The 6000-nt window shown below is 36.1% G+C and overlaps 1 protein-coding gene across 1 annotated transcript in view; it reads right to left on the bottom strand.

The window, feature by feature from the left end:
- Positions 1-787: 787 nt before the first annotated feature.
- gal3st4 (galactose-3-O-sulfotransferase 4) overlaps positions 788-6000 on the bottom strand; it is a 29745-nt gene continuing 24532 nt past the window's right edge. Inside the window, exons 5-6 of the transcript XR_006093541.1 lie at positions 1303-1379; positions 788-1124 (exon numbers count right to left, since the gene is read on the bottom strand). The gene's annotated coding sequence lies outside the window, so the exon portion shown is untranslated. The remainder of the gene's footprint in view (positions 1125-1302; positions 1380-6000) is intronic.

The raw sequence follows: 6000 nt of genomic DNA, 5'->3' as shown, positions 1-6000 counted from the left end.
GTTTTTTGAGAGGAGGGCATTTTTGCATATGCCAAATTTTCATTGAGAGACAGCCAGGGACAGTTTAATTAAAGTAAGAGTAGTATGAAATTAGATACATAGTATAGAATGGACAGACATAAAGAAACACACATACCTGTACTGTAGATAGACACACCAACCAACACACAGGTGCGTGCACACACACACCCAAGCATACTCAGATCAGCAAACAGGTTTAGTTGACTGATAAAAAATTTATTGTGAGTGAGAGAGAACTAGAAAGTAACTTGCTGAAAGTGAGAGTGTGTGACTAAAAGGCTGTGTGTGATAGAGTGAGGGAGGGAGAAAAAGGGATAATGGAGGCAACACCAGCAAAAAGAGCCAGATTATATGTGTGGGGGCACTTTAACTTGATTGGTCCTATTCTGTTTTTTAATGAAAATTTGTGAACCCCCTGCACATACACATCAAAATCCACCACACGTTTTCTATTTTCTTTTTTCATTAACACAATCACTTTCCTAGCTACACAAGCATATCCTTAACACTGTATTATCATTGTAGCACAGTCACTTTTATTCCTTTATTTCATGTCACTGCTTAAAACCAGTTATAATATAGATCTGTCACATAGCTTACTGTTCCTAATTCATCAAAGAGTTTATAAAAGTAGTAAGGGGTTACTATAAACCGTATTAAAAAATGACTAATTATTATATATTATTATTCTTCATATATATGTGTACATCCACACACTGAGACAGTTTTTGGTAAATAACCTTTATTGAATAAAATATGACAGAAAACAGATGACAGCAGTGAGTTTACTTATATTTTGCCTGTTTCATGATGTCTTGTCCTGAATCCTTACGTATAAAAGCAATATCAAAGTTGCCCAGCAGATGCCATTTTGATTGTATCAAATGCTTCAAAACAGTGAACCATTTTCAACACAATTGCCCCATATGATTTACTGCTTCAGAAAGCTTCATATCTCCCATCACAACTCTAAACTGCACTTTGGCTATGCCCCCTGAGATTGGGCCCAAAGCAGGGGTTGCGGACAGAAGCCGTGCACGTCTCTGCTTTACCAGCAGCCTCACGCCACCCAGCCTTCTCGTTTTTATACAGGTGGACTCCACCTACTCAAGAGAACAATATCAATTATCTCTTACAAAACACTCACAGGAACAGCAGTGTTAAATAACAATATATTATCAAAAAGAAATTCATTTAAGTTTACTTTACATGTTTTCTCTTAAAAAGAGTACTTTAAGAGCGAAATCCCCCCCAAAAGGCAAAACACCCCTCTCACTGTACCGCATTTGGTCTCTTCCCCCGGAACCCCTCTACTTAACCACGTGGACTGCTCCAGGTTGAGTTTGGCGTTTCCCGGACTGACAGGGAAAGAGAGAGCACAACAGAGAAGACAAAGGAAGCACAATTTAAACTCAGTAAACCGACTACTTTTAACACAACCGCAATGTCTCTTATTTTGCTTAACCACAACATTTTAAATGTGTGCATTGTACATGTCGATGTTAGCAAACACTTACACACTAGGTAAACAAGCTGTCGGGTAAAATTCTCCGACCAACAACGAGATTGAGAGGAGAGTGCTGCATGTATATATGTGTGGCGTATGCGCCTAACTTTAAGGAACAGGGCTTCCATGTGACAGATATGTTTCAATGTTACAGTCCCCCTTTTTGTTACTATACGTCCAACGCAGCTCAACAAGGAAACAGTGGGAATTTGATGCTGAAATCCTCCTTAACTATTCATATGGGCACCTGACCTATGTTTAAAGGCAGCTTAAAAATTGTGAAAATGTACTTAATAATGTACAATGTATCAAATGTAAAAGTGATCATTAAGTACAATAGCCTTAATGATAACTTTTAATTATATGAAAAGTGATTAATTATATTAAAAGTGATCATAATTATTATGCGTATTATTATATTAATACTGATGCATTACGTTTAAAGCAGAGGTTAATGTTCAGATTTCATAGTCTATTTTATAAAGTGTGTAGTTAACTGTATAACAGCATCAACAACTGTATGATCCAGCTGATGATAACTGAATGTTGGCTATCAACATGTGAAAATCAAGGAGACAAATGAGTGAAGTGAAAGAAATGTTGCTTTTATTCAGTACAAGAAAAAACAACTCAATGGATGCACAAAAAGAGCATGATCTGCTAAAAAAAAACAAAAACAAAAATACGCAGTTTCAAGTAAAATCCACGCCAAGGTACACTGTTGCTTTCTGAATGAACTCTTGCAGTTCAAATTCAGTGAAATCTGTAACAAGTTAAATTAACTATCTCCTGTCAGTAGTAACCTGGGGTTGTGGAATTGTAGGACAGCGATGGGAACTGTTAAAATGAAGTGAGCGTGATAAAAGATGAATCATACTATGTACCAGAGCTTCTGCTCATTCTGTCCTCAAGACAAGACGTACCTTTTATACTCTGCATCATTCCTACACACTATGTAACATAAAACATGTTCACATATGAAAACTTTTATAATAGTAACAAGCTACAAAATAAGTCACAGTACCACATCAGTAAGAGTTCTTTAAACCAGATTTTGCCTGGAAGAATAAAAACAAAGATTAATAGTATGTTAGGAAGACAAGCATGAAAATTAAGCAGAGTTTTCACTTTATTTTCTGTTACCTATCACCAGAGAGTGAGTTTGTAGAGAAGTGTTTGTAGGGATGAAACATTGATGTGTGCACACAGCATGTATGGAACCACACTGTACACCATAGAAAACAAGTGGAGATGCTTCTGTGTCTTCTAACTGTGACTTAGCGTCTCATAGTTATGAGAAAACTTTGTCATAATCACAATATCTCCATCTAATAATTAGAAGAAAATATAATCAAGAGAAAATATATTATAATTACAAGATCTGCAGCTCTCAATTACGAGATAAACATCCTGTGTTTACGAGACACCAATTATGATCTCCTTATTACAAGATATTGAGATGAGGAATAAGAATAAAGGGTCATAACTACAAGACAGCATTTCACTTTTTCTTTTTGTTGGGTGAAGACAATACTCTTCTGTGGTTACTGATCCTTGTCTAAGCATTATCTTGAGATCAAGATGTAATGTATTGTTGTCTAGAGGTAACACACCCCTTTATTCTTCAGTTATCCCAATATTGTGATTTATTCACCATTTTGAGGAATCAAACCATTTTTTGATGATCATGATGTAATTACCTGATTATATTAAGATAACAACAGTTAGTAATAATGGTAATATGAATATTTCTATGATTTGTAGGCCTACTCTTTACCTCTTGATGAATGAATACTGATACTTAGGTCAGGAGGGAGAATACTTATTTATACAGACAGGGCTGGGCAACATGGTTGAAATCAATATCATAATATGTATACAAAAACAATCCCATATGAAATAATTGAATTAATTTTCAATGTACTGGATTATTCCACCATCATGTATTACACACACCCTTACCAACATGCAAAACAAAATCTTCAGTAATTCATTTTGTTAGATTTAATTACAGTTGGCTTAAATTCTAAATTTGTATGATGACATTTTGTAAAACAATAGCACTGTATGACCCTATCATCACGCTACAATCCCAGTGAAACTAAAAAATCGTCAAAACATCCACTATCACCCAGCTCTAGTTACTGAGCGACATTTATCATCACTATTTCAACCATGGGATGAGTGTGAGCAGATTCAATACTTTCTCATCAACATCAATAGTAAATTCCATCATACTGTGACATACCAACTCCTCCCCTCGCCACCGCTGATCTCCAAAGAGAATAAACCCTGATAAATACAATATGTACACATATCAGTTTGAATAATAAATACAGAAGGACCTTGGTCCATAATATGACTGCATCCTAAGGCATGAAACAAATCCTAGTGGTAGTGTTTCTGAGACATATTCTGTGCATCTGTGTCCTACAGTTCAGTAAGCAGAGCTGTCCGAGCACAGGTTTAGTCCAGTTCTTCACTGCAATACAAGCATGTAGGGCTTGTTTATATCGGCACAATAAATGTATGGCATTGGTGCAAACAATATCCCTCCTTCGAACAAACTGAACAAATACTGAACATACTGTTCTTATAGCTAAACACATAAAGTTTGTCCTAATGGTGGGGCTAGAGGAAAGATCACAGGGTCACTTAAATAAAAAAAACTGGGAGCATGTTGTCATGTTGTATCCACACCTGACGTTTTGTGAAAAAAAAGCTTGACTGTCCAACATGCTGATTTTTCATGAGCGTGCAATGTTGCCATTAGAATTTTATATTCTTACATGCATGTAGACAAATGGAAATTCTGACCTGCTGGTGTCTCTGGAGGGAAGGTCAGAGCTTCACCAAAACTATGATTAATTAATTAATAAGCATTACACACACATGTTGTGGAAATTGGCCACTTTCTTCCATATCTTGCATTAGAGCCTGACCAATGCATCGAGATCACAGATATATTGTTGATTTGTCTGATATGTAATGTCAGTACAGAAATGCCAAAGATTACTTTTTTTAACTGAACAATGTCATAATAGTCTATAACCAAAATATAAGAAATCCTTATATAATGTTTATGTTCTATGTTTAAGTCAGAAAAACTGTAAAAAAAAAAAAAAAAAAAAATCCCCTGGAATCTTGGCATCTCAGTCAATGAGCAGCTCATTAAAAAAATTGACATTAACGTAACTGATACAAACCCACTAGATGGTAACAACTTATAAGGTGGGATACAGGATGTCCAGGCAGTGCAAAGTAATAAAAAAATACTAATTAATCTGATCAAGAAAGGTCCCTTCAAAGTCAATACAAGATACTGTATATTAAGGAGACTATCGACATGCACACCGTAGTCTGTGTGAGGAAAGGAGGGATTGTGTGCAATTTTTGATTTGATATAATTTGTATTGACTTTAAGAGAAGAGAGCTTTCTGGGTCAGAGTTATTTGTCCTGTAACAAATTTATTCTGCTGAACAACCGAAATGTTACCAGGAGAAGGCCATGCAGGACTGTGATACATAGTCTGACGATCCTGGATCGGGGCTAAGTATTGGTCAGGCTCTATTTTGCAAAGGTCACTGTAATGATACATAGTTGTAACTGAAGGAAATTTCAAGACTGCAAGTCTGAGTTTCAGATTTTGTGAAATAAATATAATGCAGTAGTTGCTGGAAGGTAAGAAAATGTAAACACTGGTATGTCCCTTTACTGTTAAAGCTTAATTAATTCTTTATCAGCCCTTTGACTCAATGTCTAAACCAGATGACTGTAAAAGCTGATTAGCAATCTCCTGTCACCATAGGAAACAGAGGAGGTATCCACTCTGAACACAATGCAGTACACCCAATCCCCCCAAAGGGCCATGTGCTGCAAGGTGACACCATTCACTCTGCACAGGATGGAGAACTCACTCTACTGTTCAGTGGAATATTGGATATTTTACACACAATCAGAGCTCCAACACACTTCAAACTGTTTCCAGACTTTCTTTCCATACCTGCACCTGAACACTCTGACCAGCCTGTACATATATTCAGTTGGCAATATGAATATATTGTCAAGTGTAGCTGCATAAGATGTCGATGTATGTGTACTATGACTCGGCCTCAGCATTTTTCACAAATTGCCTAAAATTTCAGGCTTGCTTAATACCTTTTATTATTGCTGATGTTGGCTAATATGTTCTTACATGTGCGCAAAGAGAAACTGTGTGGCATTTACACTTATTGTAATCAATATTTTGTAAATTGTAAATTTATTTCCATGGAGAATTTTCCGTTGTGATTGGTCAGAGGATGTGCATTATTTTCAGATATCACCATTCAACAACATTTTTTCCAATGTTGGTGAAGAAAAGCGTGAGCTGTGCCAAAATATGAATAAATACTTGAGCTCTGTCAAATTGCTGTTCACTCCAAGCCATGCAGTGAAAAATAACACACTCCATGGAGTGTTTCCTTTTTAT

The sequence above is a fragment of the Thunnus maccoyii genome, chromosome 22 (genome assembly GCF_910596095.1).
Source record: "Thunnus maccoyii chromosome 22, fThuMac1.1, whole genome shotgun sequence".
Classification (NCBI taxonomy): Eukaryota; Metazoa; Chordata; class Actinopteri; order Scombriformes; family Scombridae; genus Thunnus; species Thunnus maccoyii.
This window is presented reverse-complemented; position numbering and strand designations above follow the sequence as displayed.